The sequence below is a fragment of the Somniosus microcephalus genome, chromosome 9 (genome assembly GCF_052327205.1).
Source record: "Somniosus microcephalus isolate GS21.2 chromosome 9, FLI_Smic_1.0, whole genome shotgun sequence".
NCBI lineage: Eukaryota > Metazoa > Chordata > Chondrichthyes > Squaliformes > Somniosidae > Somniosus > Somniosus microcephalus.
The window spans coordinates 128,529,889-128,555,206 of record NC_140995.1 but is presented as its reverse complement, the minus strand read 5'-3'; the positions used below and the strand labels follow the sequence as shown (position 1 = coordinate 128,555,206).

General features: G+C 42.8%; 1 protein-coding gene across 8 annotated transcripts in view; it reads right to left on the bottom strand.

Annotated features, from left to right (window-relative positions):
* The window catches only part of ptprk (protein tyrosine phosphatase receptor type K), a 702,201-nt gene that overhangs the window by 341,562 nt on the left and 335,321 nt on the right, over positions 1-25,318 (bottom strand). The window lies entirely within an intron of this gene.

Genomic DNA, 25,318 nt, shown 5'->3' with positions numbered 1-25,318 from the left:
CCATAACCAAACTCATCATGCTCACTTCCTGTTCCTACTGGGCACCCAGGCCCAAATCTTACCCTCTATCTCATCTACATGCTACCCCCAGGTAACATTATCCATAAGCATAGAACTAGCTTCATATGTATGCTGACAACACCCTACTCTACTTCTCTGCCACCACTCGATTGCAAGACCACTGAATGTGCTGTGCGACTGTTCGTCAAACATCAATTCATGAACAAAATTTTTCCAACCTAACATTACCACGACTGAAGCTAACCCATTTACGTCCCAGCAAAAAGTTTGCACCCAAACCTGACCAATTACTTCCCCATTGCTCACTCAGGCTGAAATTGTAAAACGAAAACTGAAGCCCTGTTTGACCCTGACCGGAGCTTCAAATCCAACATTTTAGCCACCTATTTTCAACTCCACAATATCGCTTGCCTTCATCCCTACCTCACACCCAGCGTCAACAAAACCCTCATGTAATGCTTAGTCCCCTCTAAACTCTAACATTCTCCTCGCTCATCTCCGAAGCTTCACTTTGCATAAGCTGCAACACGTCCAGAATTCTGCCACCGATGTCCTAATCTGCAGTAAGCCTTGCTCCTCGATTACATCTACTCTCACCAGCCTCCAATGACTGTCTGTCTCCAATACATCAAATACAGAATCCTTACCACTAGTTTTCCAGCAAGTGTAATGATGGGCATGTGAAGCTTTTATACTTTGTCCACTTGAACTGTAAAAAACACCCTGCAGTACAATTATAGTTTTTGTATATTCAAACTTGGGTTGTGGCAGGAGAGAACATTTTTAGCGATATAATACTAGGATAAAGCACTGGTGGTTACAGTCGCTGATGGTGGTAATGGTAGCATTTTAAGGTTATCCATTAAGAATAGCACAAGATATTCTTAAATCCCATCACATCTTGGTACAATACTTAATACCATAAGTTTTAAAAATAAAGGCAACGGAGCTTTTGTGTAAAGTGTATACATCAGCATTTTTATTTAAAAAGTCTTTTGTAAACCATTAATGTATAGTTCTAAATATTAATTCCAGATTTTATATCAGTCATGCACAATATCGGCACCTGTCTGAAAAGAGCAGCTGTGCAGAGCCAAAATAAATTTGCATAAATTTAAAAAACAGAAACAATCATTTTGCAGTATTATCCTTAGAATAGCATCATTACAAGATGTTTGAAAGGAGTATAGTTCTGAATTAATGTCAGCAACATTCAAAGTTTTAATCAAAGCAAGTCCACTGACAAATGCTTTATTCAACAATGGTCATATTTCCATTCCATTCCAGATGACTCATCGTTGAGTAATTTATTTCAGCTAATCAGCAACAAAGCTTTTAAATGCATAATACAAAAAGTAACCCAAGAAATATTATTTAATGATATTATAAACCCAGTATTTTTATACCTTTACAATAAAAACTACAGATTATTTAACACTGAGGGTAAATCATAGATGACATCAGTTGGCCTCAGCAACCCTACATTTGTTATCCAGTGACCTAATGCATGTTGGCTGTAGACAGGAGCAGGTTTACCTGTAATGCCACCCACTGTCAAATAGCCTGCCAATATTCACTGCCTAGGCTCACAGATGAAAAATGGGCACAGGTTAGGTTCTGGAAGATGCTGGCACTAGTGGAACAGTGCCTCAGCATGAATCACAACATTCAATAGAATAGACAATGGACGAAGTGAAAATCTGAAACTGGGCAAAAAGGAGGGGATCTAACCTACTCTGAGGTCTCTACCATCACCATTTTTAGATAGATGCTATCCATTGCAAAACAGCAGTCTCTTTTCCTCCACCAACTAATTACTATAAAAGAATTGAAAACACAATGTCTAATCATTTTTCAGCAGTTTTTAAATGGAAAGACCATTTCAGTGGTGCACCTAGAGTATGTCACAAGTGGTACATGCATATGGTGGCATATTTAATCCAATATGTAATCCCGCCTGTAGCTCTCAACTGCGATCAAATTTTGTTTTACCAGCCAAAGATAGAGATGATTCCTTAAAACAGGATTTTTACTTTTAATAACAGGCTCCATGGAACATCTCAGTCCCTGCTAATATCCTTTTGAGTCCCGGTTAGGCAGTAACAGGTGCAAGAACAATCATTTGCATTTATATGGCACATTTAACATAGTAAAACTGCCCACGGTGTTTCAGATTGCATAAGGAAAACTGATGCTGAGCTAAAGGAAGAGACATTAGAAGGGGGAAAAGCCTTGGACAAAGAGGTGGGTTTTAAGGAGGGTGTTAAAGGAGGAGAGGTGTTTGGGTTTAAGGGGAAACTCCAGCGAGCTAAAGGCACAATCACCAGGAATGGGAAGGATGTACAAGAGGCTGGAGTGAGAGGAACAGAGAGTTAAGGACAGTTGTAAGACTGGCGGAGATTACAGAGATAGGGAGGGGCAAAGCCATGGCGTGATTTAAACACAAGGATTAGAATTTAAAATTTGAGGCGCTGGAGGACCAGGAAACAATGTAGATCAGCAACAATGAGTGCAATGGGTGAGCACGACTTGAGGTGGGATAGAATCTGGGCAGCAGAGTTTGAGAGAAGCTGCAGTTTATGGAGGACGGGAGGCCAGTCAGGAAATTATTTGAAGTAACAGTCTGGAGTGAAGCAAATACTGCATAATGTGCAGGGGATTTAATCAAATGTTCCTTTTAAACAAACATTACCATTTGTAGAGTGACTGTTAAATGCCATGTACTGCATTTAATCCAGGTAAATTTAATCAATGCGCAAAGACAAAAAGACATTTACATAAATCATTCAAATAACCTTTATTTGACAGTTGCAGTATTAATGCATGAAACCTTTGCTGCTTGACAAATTTCACTGGCTTATTAAGGTACAACATTTCTACCACAAACTGACTGCCATTCATGACTTTTAATAAGCTTTCAGAGATGCAAATAATGTAATGGTAATCCATAACACTAATTATGAATAGATTTACCAGTGTTTAGTGGACACCTTACAAACCCTGCAATAGATATTAGCATTCAAGCCTTTTCTTCAAATTCTTATGTATTAACAGCTTCATTAGATTTTATCGGAACACTTGAATTCAAATGAGCCAGAAAATAAGCATGTAAGTTGTTCTGCTGCAATATTAATATTTCATGTAATACAATGTGCTACCTCAGTCTGAATTTTTAAAAATAAGTCACTTCCGAAGCAATGTTCCCGTTCAGCTGCGTGGTCGCTCGGCTGCACAGCGCTCTGGCGGTCCTGTGCAGGCTGCTTGTCGGCTTCATGATGGGCAAAACCGCACGTGTGGTATTTTGAACGACCCACGCAGCCCCTTAATTAAAGCAGCCGCACACCCCAAAAAAATGAAAGGGAACATTATTCCCAAGTACATAGAGTGTAAACTGATACACATGACCCAAGTGCCCAGAGAGACATTTGCACAGTAATGAGGAAATACTGCAATGTTAAGCTGTGTTTTTAAAATCAAACTGTAATAATTAGATACAGACTTAGACCCCAGAAAAGAAATTATGGTGTACTAGATAGCCAAATTACCACTCCATTTCCCTTCTTATACCAACATATAAATAACCCCACTACTATGGTGGGGGGTGTGCAACAACAGTATCCTACAGAATCATGGGGCCACAATGTATCAAGTGAACGGTATTGAGGTTGCACCGTTGACGGGATGCGGCAGGTGTCTCAGACCTGCTGGTCTTTCCCTCTTTTCTTTTTGTATGTCTAGATGACTATGGGTTACACTCCTTACTTACCTACATTCCCAACCTCAAGTTGTTTCTGTAGAAGCAGAGAATAAAGGCCAACAGGCTCGAGGGGCCGAATGGCCTACTCCTGCTCCTATTTTCTGTTTCTACGTAACAACTTTCTCACTGGTGAAGAAGAACAAGGAATCAAACAATTGTTCTCATGTCACTCATAAATCTCCTAGCACCTGCTTCAGACAATATAGATTGTGGCTGAAAGGGCAAAAATGCTTCCCTTTATATAGCACTGTTGCAAGTCTTCAGGATGTTCCAAATTTCTTTCTCAGTAAATTAATTACTTTTGCAATGCAGTCACACATCATATAGGAGAGCACAGCTAATTTGTGCACAGCAAGGTTCCATAAACAGCAATAAATTATCTTAAAAATTTAATTCTGGGCATAGGAGTGTCACTAGCAAAGCCAGCATTTATTGACCATCTCCATTTGCCCTTGAGAAGGTGGCGGTGAGCCTTCTTCTTGAACCGCTGCAGTCCGTGTGGTGAAGGTACTCCCACATTGTTGTTAGGTAAGGAGTTCCAGGATTTTGACCCAGCAACAATGAAGGAACAGGATGAATAAATGATCAGGTAAATCTGTTTTGGTGATTTTGGTTGAGGAATAAACGTTGGCCAGGACATTGGGAGAACGCCTCTGCTGTTCCTCATATAGTGCCATGGGATATTTTATGTCCACCAGGACAAACCTGACCTCTACCCTTCCAGACACAGTGAGCATGTGGTTAAAACAGACCACAGAATAGGAAGTTCTCAAATTTAAAAAATAAATTCTTCTACACTATAAATAGGAAAATCCATTTCCAGTAATAATGCATCTTAAAGGAGGCAGAGAGAAATTTTAGTGGGGCAGTAATTCCTCCACAAACGCGTGAGTACGGACGGGGTACTCATGCGTCTGGCCGGAGGAAATGCCGGTTTTCAGCATGCACAGTGCATGCGCTGAAAACCGGCATTTCCTCTCCTCTAACCCGAGAGGTGAAGAGGCTAGCGCGTGCGCTGTAGGGGGCAGCGCGTGCGTCTTGGATTTCCTCTGTTTTGGGGGATTTGCGCATGTCTAAAGGCCTCCGGTCTTTACGCTTGTAAAAAGCACACGTAAGTATTTATTTTTACAAGTAAGTGGTGTTTTAGTGCAATTTAGAATTTTTTTTCCACAGGTTTATTATTTTAAAGAATCTACAAGTTTTAGACCCTTTTTATTAAAAATATATTTTTTTCAAAAATTTTTTTTATTGTTTAAATTATTTTTTTAAAACTTATTTATACTTAATTTAATGATTGGGATGTTTTTTAAATTTTTATTTAAAGTTTAAATAGTGTTTTGGGTCCCTGTAGTTTTCATGAGTTTGACAGTTCTTACTCTCAAACTCATGAATGAACCTTCCCCTCCCCTGATTGGTTGTACAGTGCTCACTTGATCTCAGCCGGCACATCGCACTAACTACGCCGCTGGATCAGGTAAGCACTGCGCGCTGACATCTGAACCGGGCCTGTGACAGGAAATGCAAGCAGGCCCAGGCTTCAGATGTCAGCGCGCAGGGTGAGTGCAGATCGGCGGCTTGCACGCGCGGCAAGCCCCCGACACCAAGTTCTGGGCCAATATTAAAAGGTATGGGTAGAACAATGGGTCAGAATACTGATCTTTCAGTTTTGAATCCAGGCCAGTGGAACAGATACATTTGTACAGTACAGTACATGAATTATGTTTCCTGAATTAAAAGCTTCTTCTCATTCAAATCTGGGGACCTACTTTCTTCACTCACTCCCATACATCCAGGCCCTTTCATTTATGGGTGGCTGAATGGAACAGTCGGAGCCTATATTAATTCAGGACCAGAGGTGCTGCAACTGGTATTTTTAGATGGCACTGCTGGCATGTTTGCTCTGCGACTGAACAGTGAAACACTTGTAACTCATTCCATTTTAACAAATTAGCTAATATTTATCTGAACACATTAAAACAGGAAAACCATTATGGCATAGAAAACTGGACATATTACGGCAAATTCAATGATCCCTTTGAGCGTGGGTCAGCAAATCGTAACTGTGATGTTGTAGCCTTGTCTGTGACTTGCACTCCCTTTGAGGGCAGCTTTCCCACTGGAAGCACTTAATTTATTTACTGTTGAGTCTGTGGTATAGCTCAAGGGAAGATTCAATAGTAACTCAAAATCTTCGTTTACACCACCGGAACTTCAATACAGCACCACATTTAGACTTTACAGGGATCAAGATAGATAGTTTCCTTTGATTTGCAGAGATACCAAAAGCTCATGCATAACATGCCTTAATCCTTCTTTTCATGACATATCTTAATTATCTATTTATGGTCACAGCTTCTGTGTTATCCTAAGCTTCTTTTGCATACTAACACTAGGGGTTTAAACTCACGGGTGCCAGACAGTAATCCTCAGTTGCATATAAACATAAATAAAATTGCTCATGATTAGGTGTGACTTCAGATTTCCTTGTTCAATTTACAAAAGATCATCCCTGTCCATTAGTAGCCTGGAGAAAGTAGCAATGCTTGCCAAAGGCCATTTTTCTTTAGGCTCAAAGTCACACATAGCTCTTTGCGCAGGGCATTGATTGTGTTTAAAAGAATGTTTAGTATCTCACAGCTGAACCCTCACTTGAGTGAAAGAAACCCCCATTAAAAGACTTGTGATTTTTATTATGCCTCATGAAAGAACTTGAATGTCTTCAAAAATGTGTCCTGAAAATTTCAAAAGTCATCATGCACAATTTTCCCCTTATTTGATAATCAAATTGAGGGGAAACATTTGGGATTTAGCTGGTAAATCTGCGTTTCACCACCCACCCTATAATGATTTCCCTTCACTACATCAAATGAGCTGCAGCACTTTGTCTGTTTAAATATGGGATTTGAAAAACAGATTGGCAAAACAACGACTGTACTATGGTCTGTGGACTAAACGAAGACCTCTTTTTTAAAATATATCGTATTTCTCCCTTTCAGCAGCCTCCGATATAGAAAGCATATCCATATCAACCCCCGTACTAGATTTAAAACTAGGTCAGGTTTTGCCATTGTTCCGGAACATCAGAATTTAAAACCATCATTCACATGGTCTGGTTATACTGAGCACAGTGATATGCAAAAGAACACTTAATTGCTCTAAGAAAACAGAGCATGAAACAGTCAGTTCTGTAAACTGCCATGCAACATTTCACAGAGCATGTCAACTGGATTAACATAAAACAGCAATTCACATAATAGTACGAGTCAGGGATAAACTTTATCACCCATTTTAATTCAGGGCTTACGACTATACTATTATGGCCGGTTACTATATTTAAATCCCCACTCACATGGATGATTTATACATCACAAAATGGAACAACAATTGGCCTTTAGGTGCTATAGGATGGCAAAAACCCGAGTGTCAAGCTTACAAACTGACTGCAATGCAACATGCAAAAAAAATTTCAGCTAAAGTATAAGCAGTCATTCACATTTAAAATGAGGGTATTGTATCATGCAACAACATTCATGGAACAAGGCAATATTGTCCTGAGCCTTCAACTGGCAATAGGAAAATTAAATGCTTTTATCATGGGAATTTTATCATTAATAGTCTATTATACAAAAAAACAATAAGAAAGCTGACTGTGCATGACAATCTAATTGCGGCTATAAACTGAGTTAATTGCATAAATTTAAGTTAACAAGGTCTATTATAAATGGTCCAATATTTAGGATAACGTTTTAATTTTGACGTGCAGCTGTCATACAACTCCTTGCATTCATCAAACTCTGACCTAAAATCAGACTATCAGGTTTCATGCTATTCAGATTTTTTGGAACTCATACAGGTACATGAATTGTAATCCAAGTATGTCTTCAAAAAGTGTTTTTAATCAGTATTTCTCTACTTAGATTAAAACCTTTCAAGGACATACCAAGCTGATTATTGTACTACACATTAACAGTTTCCTAATAAGTCTTGGGCCCGCCAGCTGGTTTGCGCCCAAAAGTTAGCGCTGAGCGCGGAGCCAGTTGCGCCCGTCAGATATTCGTTTTTTGCGCCCCAAGTCGGAACCGGGCGCTATTCCAGGGTGTGCCCGCTCCCGCTTGGGGCGCTGAAACTGAATTTCAGCGCTGTAGGCGCCGCTGCGCCACCCAATGCGGTGCGGCAGGCTGCGGTACTGCAGGCCTCCTCCTTCTCTTAAGGTGGAGGTACCTGCAACGGGGAGATCGCCGCTGGATTGTGCCGGCAAATGAGCCCGGCACCACGGAGAAGTGCCGGGCTCGCGGAAAGAAGCCGGCAATGCCGCGGGGGGGGGGGGGGGGGTGGAGGAGGCCGGGGAAGGAGGTGTGGGCAGGCGGCCGCCGAAAAAGCAGCCGGCCGCACCTCCACCTTTATGCGCCCCACTAAGGCTGCAGTAAGGCCCTGGTCTCCGGATGTAAGTAGCGGCCACCACGGAGGAGGCGGCGGCAACTGAATATGGGATTCGGGCCGGCATCGGGGCGGAACCGGGGCACTGCGCACACCGATGACGTCATCGGTGCCGGCGCAGCGCTACCGGCTACCGCCGCCATTACCGCAGCGCTGAATATCAGCGCGAACTCCTCTATTGGCGCAAAAGCCCTCTTTGGGCGAAAACTGGGCGCAAAGCCGACCGAATTTCTAGGCCATGCTGTTTTAACACTGCAGCTGTTTATGCATTTTTACCTATTGTTTATCTAGAGATTCTCCTTTATGCAATCACATATCTTCACAACAATTGCAAATAAATGCCAACATAGCAACAATGATGGTTAATTTTAATTCTGCTGGTATGCTGTGAACATGTTAGAATTATAGGCTGCATGATGAGTTTCTATTGTTACTGTAATTTGCTTGCGCAGTGTCATCTTTCTGCATAGGTTTCCTATTTATGAACTAAATATTAGAATTAACAATCTTTGACCTCACAAAAAGATTAGAAGAGAAAATATGTGAATGTGAAATTACTGAGAGGAAAGACTCTGATTTTTATTTCTTAAAACACCATATTCTGCCTATTCTTGGGTTCCCTAGCCCCAATTTTGTAAGAATGGCAAAAATGAGATTGAACTCGCTCAATTCACAGGCTCACTTGTGTTAGGAATATTTAATTTTGCAACAGGAGTCCTTTTCCCTAATTGAAATAGTCTACTGGTACATGAAACGCATGGTCTTTAGCACACACCTGGGAAACTTAAAATCTGGCTAGGCAGCGGCTCGCCATTATAAATGATATCGCCCTGGTAACTAAAAAGTAGACTACTTTTTTCCACAATGACAGCATAGGAACGTGGCTAACACTGCTCTCTGATGCTGGACGAGTTGTTACAGGAGGTGCATGAAGGAAGGTGGCCCTATCTGGAGCTGCAGGCTACCCGCCAGTGAAGGCACAAATGCAAGCTGCATGCACGGAGGTCAATTCAGTTATCTAGGTCCTTTGTATCTCTAAGCAGTAGTTCTCTGATATCCGGAGGAAGGCAAAGGTAAGTGTGTATTTGTGCACACACTTCATGTCGACCCCATCAAGCATGGCAGAAACCTAACTTGGAATCTCCTGCACCATTTAAGGCATTGCTTATAATCATTTTCTTTTTGCGTACATACTTCCATTGTGCTAAAGGTCCATGGCACATTTTTTTTTGCCAGTGGACGCGGCCAATGCAAAACAGCCAAGAGATGCTCAGACCCCCAGCCTCTCCTCCACTGTTGAAGGGTTTCTCAGTGGTTTGAAAAGGTTAGCAATGGTCTCCTAAGAGCCAATTCTTCTTCAAATAATGTGCACTGCCACATAAGAGCATCATGGCTGTTTCTTGAATAATAGCCTTTCATGTGCATAATAATGTTTCCGTGGTCAGATATATTTTAACATTAAAAATGTGCAAATCCTCCCTGTTCATGTAAGTCATGGGATTGTTTTGAGGACCACTAATGCCTACATGAGTGCCAGCTGCAACACCTTGCACTCAAGTGAAAAGCTCTACACCCAGTTCAACTGATGTTTCCTTTTTCACTTGTACTGCCCAATAAGGCAAATATCTCCTGTGGTGGCATGATAGCTTTTTGCAGTAGTAACCTTTACTTATATGTCCCTATTCCAGATATTATCTGTAGGTCATCCTGCAGCAGATGGTACAATTCAGTGACAGCCTGCCTTGTGAAGTTGATGCTGTTAAGGGAGGTCACCTCTAGCTGACACGCCCAGAAAAATGTTGGTCCCAGAGTAGTGATGGGTGCGGAGAAAACGTCTTGGGTGTCATTGCACCTGCAGTTCATGAACTCCTCCTCATCTAAATAGTGCAGCTCCATTAAAACCCCAAAGGTTCACCACTTTGTACAATATGATTTAAATGGCAGCATCATAATGAAGGAAACTGTTGGCAGGGGAAAAAAGCAAAGATGACAGACTACCCAGCAAAACCAACCAATGCATGGAGCAAAATGCAATTAAATGTAATTAATGCAGTTGTGAACTGAATGTGCAGTCAGCCAACAAAATGAAAGAGTGATCTTATGGGCACAGGAAGACAAGGAGTTACAGAAGATGTAATGACTGCATTGCAACAAGTAATCCCCAAACACTCCCTGTTCAAATTCCTTTAGTCTGATTTCTGTTCACACACAGCACCCAAATTGTCTTGGTCAAAAACATTCACAACTTTCTCTCAACAGTATTCTTGTTCACATTAAAATAGCAATAGCCATAAGCAGGTTCACATCTCCTATGAGCTGAAACTTGCAATCTTTCATTTTACTTGAATAGGACAGCATGCTACAATTAACCCTTTTATCATCATACAATGTACTGGACATTACGTGAGTTGCTCACCACATTCTCCAGTCGGTTACAAAATGGAGTGGGGGCAGGGGAAGGAGCATACACACTGTCAGATTACTGTGTTCAGGCTAAAACCAGTAGCTGATTTATTTACTCTCCAGTTAATTATACAGAAATAAAAATACAAGAAGAAACTAACAGTACTTCTTACAATATAACCTCTTTCAAAAACAATCAAGAGCATTGAATCTTTAGATCTATTCGATTACCTTTTGAATTGAGTTTCTGATAAAACATTATATGGACAAGGCGGCACTATGCGGAGCAGGCTCGAAGGGCCGAATGGCCTACCCCTGCTCCTATTTCTTATGGAGCCCCTCGTCACCTCAATGTGGTAACAGGTAGTTAAAACGGAAAATGGAGATACAAGGAAAACCCATACCTCACACAATTAATTTGGGTCTCCAAAGAGAAGATTTCTTTAAGATTGAAGAGTCATACAATCAGTATTATTTCTAACAATCAGGCACTTAATTTGTGAACAGTAGTCTGAAGTTATTCCCTTTGGGCACGTAGTCACAATAGAAATTATTGTAAATTCCAACACAAGTTTGCACAGTCACATACATTAAAATTTCAAGGATATGATGGACTAGCCAAATTATCTAGATCTGATTACTTTCTGACAAAAACAATGGCTGGCTGCCTGCCTCTCCATAAAAACCAATAGCTGCCTCTGGACAGCTTTATGTATTATTTCTTTCCTCTGGCACCAAGACAACAGAACTCCATGACCTGGATTTCTCAACCAATGTGAAACCTGCTGCTAATGCAATGCAATTTCCTCCCAGAACTCTCATTTGCTATGCATGGTGGTTTGGAGGCCATAAAACTCTCCTTCATTGGGATTACAACACTATGAAGTATGGAAATAAAGTTCTGGTGCTGCCTTTCAAAGGTTACAGCCAGTTAAAGGTCAACATCACTTTTCGGCAAGATGGCAAAAGGAACAGCAGCCTCAGGGCATCAGCAGCTGGAAGGGGTCCCCAGATTTTCCAATGCATCAACAGAGGTACTACACCTAGAAAGGTCAAAAAGAACAGTCTGATGGGTGCTGTGGGCAGGAAGCCCATAGGAGAGTGGTGCAGGCAGTCTGGAGGAAGTGGCAGAGGCAGTCAGTGCAACCTGCGCCACGGCAGGAATTATTACATAATGACCTTACAAGGATAGCCAAGAAGTCAAGGCTCTGATGCCAACATACATCCTATATAACTCATACAAGCTTCACTCACCTCTTCACTATTGATGCTCTTTCTCTTCAGTACCTGGATATCAAAAAAACTCACTTCTGTTAAAGGCACCCTCTTCACACCACCTTCCCTCAAAACCACTCACTCAAATCACGTTGTCTGCCACAAGTTCTTCTGCTAGTAAGGGCAGCACGGTGGCATAGTGGTTAGCACTGTTGCCTCACAGCGCCAGGGACCCGGGTTCGAATCCGGCCTCGGGTGACTGTCTGTGTGGAGTTTGCACATTCTCCCCGTGTTTGCGTGGGTTTCCTCCGGGTGCTCCGGTTTCCTCCCACAGTCCAAAGATGTGCGGGTTAAGTTGATTGGCTATGATAAAAATTGACCCTTAGTGTTAGGGGGATTAAATACGTGGGGTTACGGGGATAGGGTGGGATATGTGTTGGTGTAGGGGTTACGGGGATCGGGTGGGATAAGTGTCGGTGCAGGCTCGATGGGCTGAAATGGCCTCTATCTGCACTGTGGGGTTTCTGTGATTCTGTGATTCTTCAAGGAGACTTATTTTAAAGTGAAAAAACATCTTCACCCCCTCATCATCATGCCATGGATGGCCTAATTTGGGGCAGGTCTCCATGACGTTCACAGGTTAAATCAGTCCAGAATTCCCTCAGAGCTGTTCATACTCTGGCATTTAACTTCAGTGGAGATGCTGTGCAACCCATATTTCTGCCACACTTTTGGTGAGGTTATGGCAACAGAGCAGGAACAGCTCAAAGGAAATTCCAGGCCATTGTCTTCTCTCTCTCTCTCTCTCTCTCTCTCTCCACAAAGGAAAAAATGGGCCACAGAAAAACAACTGGAATAGATCCACCAATACCAAAAGCGTCAAGTACGTAGGAAGTAGAGGCATTATATTTAATGAACAAATGGGCAGGAGAGCCTGTAGAAGAGGGGGAGGTTGGAGCTAAGCTGGCAAGAGAAGTTTCGTAAAGGTTGAGCATGGCTCATCACATGAAGGGCTGGATTTTCTCTGCGGTGTCGGGATGGTGCCAGTATAGCTGGTTTCCAGGTTCCGGTCCCGGTTGCAGCCGCTCTGTCAAAGGGATTTTCTCTTGATTGGCCTTGTTAAGCCCGCCCTGCGGGCTTCCTGTCCAATTAACAGGAAGCAGATCTGATGATGTCATTTGATGACGCGTCATCAGCCGGTTTCCTTAAAGGGACCACGGCCACATTGAGTTTTGACAGTTGTTCTGTCAGTGTTTGACAGCATTGAGGTGCTGCAAACACTGACATGCACTGCACAAAGGTGGACGGTTGCACCCAGGCTCTCCAATGACTCCCTCCATATGCTTTTGGAGGGAGTCACAGCACGCTGGAAGGTTCTCTTCCCTTCCAAGGGCGGAAGAGACCTCCCCAGGACACCAACGCAGCCTGGTTGCACATTGCACAGGAGGGCAAAAACAGGGATGTCGTCAGGAGCCCCTGGCTGCAGTGGCGTCAACCTTTCAATGATCTCAGTGGATCACGAAATGTTACTGCAAAGCCACACTCAAACTCACCCTGCTGTGCCACTCATCACATCCCCATCACTCTGCCTTCCATACCCTTCTCCTGCATATACTTACTCACACCAACTTACCTTGCACCTCCACCCATCCCTCTCTATCTGCATTATCACTTTCCCATCTCACTAGCCACCCCTCACACTCACCCTCATCCTACTGCAAGCATACCAACTAACAAGACACAAGGGTAGGCACTTGAGGGTTAGTTTCTCGTAATGTGTTGTCATACAGTGAAATCTATACTTTCAACACTGCTCCTTATTAGACAGATCTGTGCGCACCATGAGAAGTGTCTTACTGAGTTCCAGTGAATATTGAGACAGAACTTCTTCCCCCCCACCCCCCTATAGTGATGAATGTGCACGGAATGGCTTGGACATTGAAGGGATGCTTTATGGTGCTGGTGTGGGATGGTGTCAACCTGGCACATAATGTGGCAGCCAGGGTTTACAGCATCAAGTGAAGTAAATCTGGCCATGGTGATGCCATCGCTGGCCTCCCAGGCAGCAATGTTGCCAGGGGCTGATGCCCAGTGTCCTGTGCAGCATCAGGTGATGACGGACAAGGTTGGTGCTGTTGTTGGTGGTGCTGGTGTGCCTGGTGATGATGGTGTTGGGATTGGGGCTGAGCATGGAAGGAATCAGAGGAGCAAGGTGAGATAGTTTCTAGGGCACCGATGTTGCTGCATTAGATGGCAGCTGCAGGTGAGATGACAGAAGCGATCTGTCAATGGTGAGAGGGGATGTTCAAATGAGGTGGCACTGGATATACAGTTGGCTCAAAACACTTGCAAGCTAAAGAAATCTCTAAAGAAATGACAAATGCAGTAACCAACCGTTTCTGTGCTCTGAAACTGACCACCTGCAACATGGCATCCTTTACACCACTTCTGCAGATGTTAGCTTATCAGATACATCAGAGCAGACTCAACTCACGCCAGGGTGAGCTGGCATGTTCCCCGAGCAGCGGGTAACCCGTGGGGGAGCACATAAAATTGGAAGGAAGCCTCAAAATACCATTAAATTGGCTGTTAACAAGCCATTTACTGATTTCAATTGTCTCCCCTGCCGCTTGGTGTTGGGTCAGTTCGCTGCTGACAGACCCGACATCAGGGAGACTCGCGTGGAGGCGGGTTGACAGAGGGTTTCCTACCTGCTGTCAATTTTGCTATTTTGACAGCAGACCCGCCTCCAAACCCGCCCTCTGAGCGCCGGCAAAATCAGGCCTGAAGTTTCAGCTTCTTGTGCTTTCTTAAAATGCTGCAATGTTCTTACACTCACCCACTGTTTCTTCAAGGGCAAATGTAATTTTGTACACAGCTGAATAACCTCTGCTTCTATCACATCATACGGGTGTCTTGGAGAAAAAAGCCAGTCACTTGAATGACCACCTTCACAGCTGCTGGCACATTTTCATCAAATGTGTTCTGGCATCTTACCTGCACAAGTACCAGCACAGGGACATCCACTTGCCAAACAATTAGACATTCAAAGGCTTGTCACAGGCTGAGCACTAGTGATAAAGAGGACCTGGGAGTGAAAGAGAGGAAGTGGTGTTCCTCCACATTGGTTAATGAGACTAGGGACTCAGATCTCAGCAGCCCAATGATTTGGGAACATCAGCCTCAGGTAGGGAAGTCAATTTCTACGCTTATGGTTGACATGGATAAGTGGGACGTCACCCACTAGTTCCTGCAACAAATTACAGGAAGTATCTCTCAACCTGCAGAACACCCTGGAGGCTGTGACAGCCTGGGAAATTGCTGTAGCTTCAAGACACTAGGATGAGCTTCCAAGGGCTACTGGAGTGGCGGCAATCAATCTAGGAGAGTTGTAGGCAATAGGTGGACTGAGTATTTGGTCTACAGCAGTGCTGCAGGACAGGTGAAACATACGTCCAGCGCCATTGTGGTGCCCTGGCACCATGTGTGGTTACATTGAACATAAATGGGTTCAGCCTGTGGACTTCCATTCTGGGCTCCTCATAATTGTTGCATCCACAGTTACTAGTCCTCTTGTTAAAGCATTCCCCATCAACAGATAATGGCCTGTACAGATGAGTGAGTGAGACCGGCTACTGCACAGAGCCTCTTTCATTATAATCCACTCTAAGTTTCTCAGTTGTCACACAACCTAGACATCATACAGCAGCACCAGGCCTGCGGCGATGGGAAAGTGGTGACAGATGCAGGTGAAGGTCATCACTGAGGGAACCTAGCCACAAACCTGCATGAAGGCAGTTCGAGGGTGATTATCATTGGACAACATTGCCCTCCCCAGCTGGAGAAAGGGGAGAAAAGGATCCCTAAAAAAAAAAAATCACCCAATCCATCCTCAGTCTGCTGGTCTGCTAAGGCCAGCTGGCCATCCAATCATGTGGTTAAAGCGCAAAGTAACAACAGCAATCGCAAAAATGCACTAAAAACCTTGCCTCCTTTAATTTTCATACTCTACTTGAGGATGCAAAAGGCCTCAACCGACATATGGATATACCATGTGTCAAGTTCACTAGACTGATTCCTGGGATGGGGGATTGTCCTATGAGGAGAGCTTGAGTTGACTAGGCCTATATTCCCTAGAATTTAGAAGAATGAGAGGTAATCTCATTGAAACATATAAAATTCTAACAGGGCTTGACAGGATAGATGCTGGGAGGATGTTTCCTTTGGCTGGGGAGTCTAGAACCAGGGGTCACAGTCTCAGACTAAGGGGTCAGTCATTTAGGACTGAGATGAGGAGAAATTTCTTCACTTAAAGGGCTGGATTTTGTTAATGGGAAGCTTTTGGAGGCGGGACTGCTGCTTGCCAGCTTTCAATCCTGCCTCCATCAGCTTCTGGCCAACCAGCGGGATTTTTCCGATTGAACTTGTTAAGCCCACCCAGCGGGCTCAGCAGGCCAATTAGGGGGAAGTCACCGACAGAGCACGTACCATCTGTCAAGATTTCTTGAAAGAAATAACAGCGTTTGACACTGACATTCTGTATAGTTTGATGAGTCCTTGTGTTCAGAACTCATAAAACACTTCAACTTGGCAGAAATCATCTGGCTGTTGTTTCGGAGGATCCAACAGCGAGTCTGTGAAATCTACAATGATAATGTCGGGACTCCAGATCCACAGCAGCTGAAGGCTGTAGGCAGAAACAAAGGTAAGTGAACATTTTATAACACTTAACACTCACCTTGCATACTTACCACTCCACACTTGCACCCATCACTCACCTCTACATCTCACTTTTAGACACCTCCGACCCCTGCAGACGACCTTCTCATCTCCTGCACCCTGGCGGGGTTCTCAGAGGTCGGGAAGCCTGTACTTCGGAGCTAAAAATAGGGATAATCCTTTTTTCTGCATATTAACTACCTGTTAACAGGCAGTTAATAGGATTTAATCCCTTTCCCGCCTCGAGGAGACGGGACCCGGGGCAGGACGGCTTCCCACCTCCTGGCAAAAGGGCACTGAGGCGGGTTGGGGGCGGGTTTGCCAGCCGCCCCCAAATCCTGCAACTTTACCGGCAGTCCTGCCTCCATACCCGCCTCCTCGGGGCTGACAAAATCCAGCCCAAAGGGTTGTGAATCTTTGGAATTCTCTACCCCAGAGGGCTGCGGATGCTCAGTCGTTGAGTATATTCAAGACAGAGATTGATATATTTTTGGATATTAAGGGAATTAGAAGATCAGCCATGGAAGGTGGAACAGGCTTGAAGGGCTGAATGGCCTACTCCTGCTCCTATTTCATATATTTTTTACATTCTTATATTTGATAGAGACAGCTCACCAGATACAGCATCGACATAGCTGCTCTCAGTGAGACCCAGCTCCATGTCAAACTTAGTTCAAGGAGGTTGGCTCTGGCTTTACCTTTTAGTGCATCAGTAATCCACAAGTTGAATTCCACCTTTCTGGTGTAGGCTTTGCTATCTACACAGATTTGGCATGCAGGCTGATGGTTCTTCGCATTCCCATTAGGCTACAGTGCTACGTCACCAACAATAGTACCATCTACTAACCATGACCAACACCAGTGGCGTGAAAGAGCAATTCTGTGAAGATCTCACCAACATCAGATCAACACCAAGATCAACACCAAGAAATTACAAACTAATAATTATAGGAGATTTCAATGCTTCGTTCGGCCTCCATCACAGCTCATGGAAAAATTGGACACCATGGAGTTGGCAGCAAAAATTCAAGCATTGCCATATAACTGGAATTAAAGCCACAATCAAAAATGTACAGCCATGCTGGTCTAGACAAGTTGTTTGCATGCCCGATTGTACAATTTCCAAGTCCATCTTCTACAGCGAGCTTTAGTCCAGATATTGTAACAGAGCTGGGCATATGAAATATTATAAAGGCCAGTCAGCTTAATATCTTGCAGAATTAACTTCAACACTTGGGAAGACACAGCCAGCGGCAGACCATAATGGCATCACATCTGCCAGCTTGGTTTGAATGAATTTGAGGCTGCCAGGGTCTGGCTGCGAAGCACCTGGCACACAAGACAACTTATTCAACCGCCTCATCTGGTTTCCATGCAATATGTGTGGCCATATATGTGCATCCCGGATTGGCTGCCTCTCCCAGCAGCGCATCCACAACAACCGATACTCAACCTTCGACTCAATGAGAGACTCCATTAAAATTCTAGATTTCCAACTGATATTTGCAGTATCTGCATTGTGCTCTGAAAAGAACTGAATTTTATGCAATAAGCTTAATTTTTTCAAGTACTAACCTCAAAATAATGTTCACTAGCTCCATGAATAATAACAAAGCTCTTCAGGGATACAACAGCCCACATGGTTTGATCTAAATGTCCGCTTAGCAGATTTTCAATACAGTAGCGAGACCCAGGAAAGAAACAAATCCTGCCTCACAATACCGTAGGGAGCAGTAAAACACCCTACATGTTGACAATAATTCCAACTAAAGCTAAATAATAATGCAACCAACTGGTACAAAGGAACACTCGATGACGACTGTGGAATAGTATTAAAACCATCATTCATGAGTTAATGGAATGGATGTGCGTGCACAGACAAATGTGTGCAAATATCTCCCAAAGACATGCCCATTTAATTGTTAAATTAAATCTCTTAAAAATGATTCCTAGATAATAAGTCTAGAGTCGAGCTCAGAAAAATTATTTCCCTCCATAAATGCAAGATGACAATAATAAACTCAGTTCATACATCAAGAGCAGAACTGTATACATTTTACACAGCCTAAAGCATTTAATCTTACTGACACCACCAGTCCCAATTGGGTGAAGGAATGAAAGGAATGATCTTCACATAGGAAGAGCAAACCTCTGTTCAGAGAACAGATTGGCATATCCTGCACTGCAGAACCTTATCTCTTATGATTCAAAGCAAGCACAATTTTGAAGAACACAACTTAATAGAAAATTCTGCCTAAACACACAATAATTGCCCAAAATACTGGCTTTGACAGGCAACATCACATTATTGCACCATCAGAAACTGGTTTTAAAATATGAATTTAAGCAGTAGATAAAATATGTAAAGGGAAAACCAACCCTCCTCAGAAAAGAAGCTTTCAAATTTAACAGGCCATAATTTGCTGTGTTAGGGCGTCTAATGGAGTCTGCCATTAGTTAGACTTGCCCTTGCACATCTAGGTTTTTACATTTTTTGTGTGGAAAGTTGCTGAAAGTGAGAGCTGATAACGTCGCAGTGAGGGAAACTGGGCATCTGGGGTCTGAGTGAACAGGACAAGCTACTGTGCAGCTCCTTAACCAGATTGCAGGATTGTGAAATTAACAGCGCACAGGCTGAGAAGGAAGTGCAAGTTAGAGTGGGTGAATTAAATGTTAAAACAGGTACAGAAAGAGAAATAAAGAGGGAAAGAAAGATTGGATTGAGAAAGGGAGAAAAAAATGAAAAGTAAAATTTTTCACATTTTTCATTTTTAAATCTACAACAATTAAAACCTGAAGGAATGAGACGCCACACTTGTAATACCCTGTAGTTATTTTTCAGTGCCAGAAAGGTTGCATGGCAGTAATTAACACTTATCACGTCGTTAAAAGGGTGCTTAGACTGAAATGGACAAAACTTAACTTTCTGCGGTGAGCTGAGTTCATATCTGCAGTCCAAATACAGCAACCTCACGTTGCTCAATGGTGAGGCAGACAGTGAGATGCCATTTTCATGAAGCTAACAGCAGAGCAGTGCATCTCAGGGCAACATTTGAATTTTCTTGTTTAACTGCACATTTGCCCTCGTCTGAAGTTGCTGTAGCATTTGCGCATAAAGGTTAACACCATTAGCCTTGCTGTTATTTTGACAGCAAATTATGGCCCAACATTTCATTCCATCCCTGAATTATCCCCTTCCCACCAAAAAAAGTTATTTTCTAGAAGTGCAAATGTTAAGGCAACATGGAAAATTTCCCAAATAATGAAACTTATTTGATCACAATCCGAACTGTTCTATAAATTCAATTTTAAACTGGTTTTAAAATACACTATCATGTGAGTAAACTGCTAGGGAGAAATACAGTATTTCCAAATCTAGCTCTATGGAAGACATTTTTTTTTATATATAAAAAGTTTCAAATATTGCAATGACATTTTTTAATGAATTATTTCTGTTTATGTTTTTACTAGAAAGGATTTTTAACATCCATCTTCAAAAAAGCTTTGAAATCATCCATTACACTTTAAAGTGCCAAATGTATAAGATCCAGAATTTACAAGCACCTTTCAATTTGCAAACTTCTCTCACCATACAACAATTAAACCTCGGCTTCATTTTATTTACTGCAATTAGTTGTGCCCTCAAAGTAGCAAGTCAGCTTAAAAACAGTTTCACTTGAGCAGCCGAATAATACGATATGTATTCCATGGTATGATGATCCTACAAGGAATGCCATGATAGATCCAATAGTCTGTACTATAAATGGTTTGCAAAAACAGTGCAAAATGAACTGCATTAGCAGCAATTTCTAAACCCATTTATTTAGCTTTATTATAGATGAGTTCAATATAGAAACCACTAGGGTGGTTTATTACTTACAGCAGCACTTCAGTACTACATCTGTATTTCCATCTTCTAAATGTAGACTACTGATGCCACTGCAGTGTATTTCAGCTGCATCATTTATTACATCAAGTTATGCAGGAAAAACAAAAGTACTCCAGCCACAGAAAAGTTGACTTTTTTCTGATCTACACTAGACAAGTATCCCACACTGAGTCATTGGAGACATTTACCATAAAATCCAGTGCATCAGTTGCAACTTTATCTACATTTTAATAGCCTTCAACTTGAGAGTGCAACAAGTACAAATGGCACACTTATGTTTATTGTAAAGGCCACAGGTTCATCATTTGCACTAATGTAATAAATTTAAGTTTTTAAACAAAGCCAGAATTTGGATTTAGTTGGAAATTTCTGTCTGATTCATTATTGAAAATATATTACTCAGAAGTATGAAAACTGAGCTATCAATTTTGATCTAAATATGCACAAGGGTGTATATATTGAACCATAAATAAATTATGCAAACAAGTTAATAATATAGACCTAAAGTGTACAGAAACTGTGACTGGGTCAGCTGAAGGCAGATCCTGCAGTCTGGCCATGTGCAGTGCAACAATTCCAAGGATGCATCAGTAACATTTAAGCTAGCTAAATGATAGAGAAGCATTCTATCAGTCTCCAACAAAACTTCTGCTCATGTTTTTCAAAATTATTTGAAGAAGAAATTCAATTGCAAAAGCATAGAGGAGATAAATTACATACTATTTTTTTCTTTTATAAAGAGGCTGTATGTGTTATTTTATTAATTTGTTTGAGATGTGGGTGACACCGGCAGGCCATTATTTATTGCCTATCCCCGAAGGTGTAGGATTGGAGTCATGTGTAAGCCAAGTGAGTAGTTGTGGGAGGTTCCCTGCCCAGAAGGACATCAGGTGAATCAGTTGTTTCCACATCTTCCTGTTACCTAGTCATGACTCCCTTCATTTCTTCCCTCTCTGATAACTTTACCCCCACCCCCGTCAGATCCATACCCCAACCCGTTACTATTCCTCTACCATCCTATTCTCCTACCATCCTCCTAGGCTTGACTTTCACTTGGATAAGCCCACAGCTTCCCTCTGTGCTTTTCTCAGCATTCTCCAAAGGGCCCATTGAGGCACTCGTCACTGCCTCCGTGACCAGCAACCACAACTACCTCACGGACCTTAACATCCAGCGCACCTGAGGCTAATCTTGCCAAGCTCTCGCCTTTCACCATTGGTCCCTTGGATTCTGCCAGCAGATCAACATTCACAACCCCTGTCCGCATCTCCCTCAAGATTTTCCGTTCACTTGCCATACACAGCCTTACTGTGGATGAGTGCATTGATGATACGGCTTTGAGGGAAACTTGGTAAATGGGTGACAACACATTTGTCCCTTACTGAAGTTTCCCTGCCCAGCTATACCTACCACCAACCCCCCCGGAAAACCAACGCAGTGACGGTTTGGCCCTTATCGCCAAATCTCACCTTTGTCTCTCCACCCCTCTCACCGCTCCCTTAAAATCCTTATTTTCTATCGCTCACCCAAGCCACACCCCAAATTTCTCACCGAGATATCCTCACTCCTTTCCTCCCTCAGCCTCCACACTGAGTGACTTCTCATCCTCAGTGACTTCGACCTCCATCTCAACTCTTTGCCCGCTCCCTTCTGAGTTTACTGTCTGCCCTTAACCTCTCCCTTCATATAAACTCTCCTACCCATGCTCATGGCCACCTCACGTAACCTCTCTATTCCCATGTTTCAAACATAAACAAGGCCATCTCTGATCACCTCCCCATATCCATCACCACTCACATTCCCCTTCCAACACCACTTCCTCTGCATCCATCTCTGGAAAAAGCTGCACCATACCAAGCATTATTGGCCCACGCTCTACTCTGACAAAACTGCTCACTACTTCAGGATCATTCTGGAGTGCAAAGATTAACCCCTGGGTTCTTTTCACCACGACCGTCTCCTTAAACCCCTCTCCTTTGCTGCCTCCACCCTCACCTCCTCCACCCACACCTCCAACAAGTTCCAGGAGCTCATAGGCTTCTTTATCACTGAGGTTGAGACCATCCGTTCATGGCCTAAATTCAGCACAGAGAAAAGCTGAATGGTCTCCATATATAAATGTGTACATCAGATGCTGTAAAATGCCAAATTACCGATGTTAATTCAAATTCAAGCAGCAACTATTTATGGCCTGGAGTGTATTCTTATTTATTTAGCATTTTCTCTCTTTTGTGCTTGTAGATTTTTCACCTGTAGTATATCTGTTTGTACATCAACATAGTAACTTTTCTATAATAATTTCATATTTAAATTTACACACTGCATGCAGTCTTCTGCATGTATTAATCACAAGTGCTGCATTAGTTCTTAAATACAAGTGTTTCATAAATCATTCCTATGCTACCAACACAAATCTCAACAGTTGCTTCTCAATATGCTTATTGGCCCAGATTTTGTGGTCAGCAGTGAATGAACGGCGCTTGCCGTTCATTACACTTACACTTGTCCGCAGAACTTTTGCACTAGAACTTGCTGTTATTAGAAATCCAAAACAGCATGGTGCCCTCTATGGGGGAAATCAGGACCTGTGTGAACAGGGAAAGCAACGGTGTATCTCCTCAACCAATCAGACTGAAGAATCCTTACTGAGACACGCAGAGTCTGAACCAGGAAGTGGGAGTTCGAATATTTAATTCAATGTTAAGTCATGTACAGTAGGGTGACCATCTGTCCTCGTTTTCTGGGGACAGTCCCCGGATGAGGTACTGTGTCACCTAGCAAACAATGTCCCTGGAAGAGTCCCCAGTTCAGAAAACTCGTCCCTGAAGTGTACCCCAGGGCAGTGAGTGTACCCGAGCTGTAAGTTTGCAGCTCTAAGGCTAACTTAAGGAGCAACTTGTACAATGGCCAGAGTGACTCACTGCACATGCATGACTGGGCAGTTTTCTGCGCATATGCCAGTTATTGTAGGAGAGTTTCCAGCCGGGCTCCTGCTGCTGGATTGTCAGCACCGGAAGTGCCTGGGCGCAAGGCAACCAGAGCGGGTGAGGGAGAGGCCATGGGGAAGGGCCCGGTCAGTTACTGGGGGGGGGGGGGGGGGGTGGTAATCCTAGACAGTTTGGGGGTGGGGGGGTCAGGGTTAGGTGTGACCTCAGACATGGGGGTGATCAGGTGTGACCTCAGTCACTGGGAGGAGGGTGGAGTGGGGAGAGAGAGGGGTCAGGTGTGAACTCAATCAGGGGGGGAGGGGAGAAATGGGAGGTCAGGTGTGACCTCAGTCATGGAGGGCGGGTGTGGTCAGTATCAGTTGTGACCTCAGTTATGGGCTTGGGGGGGGGGGGGGGGGGAAGAACAGGTGTGGCCACAGTCACGGGCTGGGGGGTGGTCAGGTGTGGCCACAGTCACCGGGGGGGGGGGGGGGGGGGGAAAGAGAGAGATCAGGTGTGACCGCAGTCATTTAAGGGGGATTGGGAGGTGGGGGTTGGGGGGGGGGGGGGGGTGGGGAGGAGGTTGGGGAGAGAGTGTAAAGAAAATAGCCTTATTCCAAGAGACACACCATCCTATCAACAGATTTCTGATATTATTAATACATGACATACTGGGTTTAAAAGTCTGGAAAGCCTCTGCGACACAGGCTGTCAATACAGGCTTCTGAGATAAGATCAGTTATTAACACAAGTTGTAAACACCACACAAGCTTTTGAAATGGAATTGATTGTTAATACTAAAACAATGGCCCTATTGAAAGAGCAAAGGCTTGCTTCCGAAAAGTCTGCAGTTTGGAGCCAACACAATAGCAATGCCCACGTAAAGTGTTAAAAACTAACACTTCGAACAGAAACATAGAACATTAAAAAACCATATGCCTTTGTAAAAGTAACATCAAATGAAACAGGAAACACTATTAATATACAACCAATTGAAGTAGCTAAGAAATGCATGGAACACCCTAAGATGAAGTGTTTTTGATTTACATGTTGTAAATATGATACCTACAGAAGACTTTGTAGATATGTCTTCAATAGATACACCAAGCAATTACATTGTGTTTGTGTTGAACTTGGAACGCATTGGAGTCACGACGTCTGCTTTCAAACAGCAGAGGTGATTTAGAAATTGAATGAAAGTCCTTCGATAAGAATAGCATCAAAGAGATAAATCTGTTATAACAATTTTATGATAAGTTTTTGAAACACCTATACAGGATTCTGAGAGTTGGCAGCTGAAATGACAGTAAGAATAGAAAAGAATTCAACAAAGAATGACTAGAGATAATTAGCTTACATCAGCAGAAAACTTCAAAGAAAAACCACTGAAAAAAGGTATAAAAATAGAGCTTTTCAGATGGAGAGTCAGAAATCGCTAGAAAGGGCAAGCGTTTCTCAACTTCAGAGGCAGCCTTTGTAAGTTTTTAATTCTTTGAGTCTCGAGGGTCGAAAAGGTACTCTTATTTGATTTTTGGTGGATATTCTGGATTAAGAAATAATAAGAAATGTAAAAATGTACGAAGTTAAGATTTGAGAATAAAAATCTCTGAGAATAAGAAATTTAAGTTATTTGTAATTTGAACTGTTAAAGTCGCGATTGACTCACAAGCTGTTAACAGAATGTTGGTTCTTTAATAAATTTATGTATTTTTAGAATTCTCAATATTAGTATTTCTGTATCAAACTCGCAAACTCAATCTCTGTATACTCTTTCATGAGGAACTGCAGAATTTTGGGGGATTTTCCGGGCCCTCATAATATCCGGAAGGTTACAGTCTAGTTAAACTTATTAAAAGTGCTATCTGGAGGACAGTAACATCTTCAGTCTTTCCTTTCCTTTAGAGAGAGATAGCCTGGACCTTTAGACCCAATTAAGCATCTTATAGAATT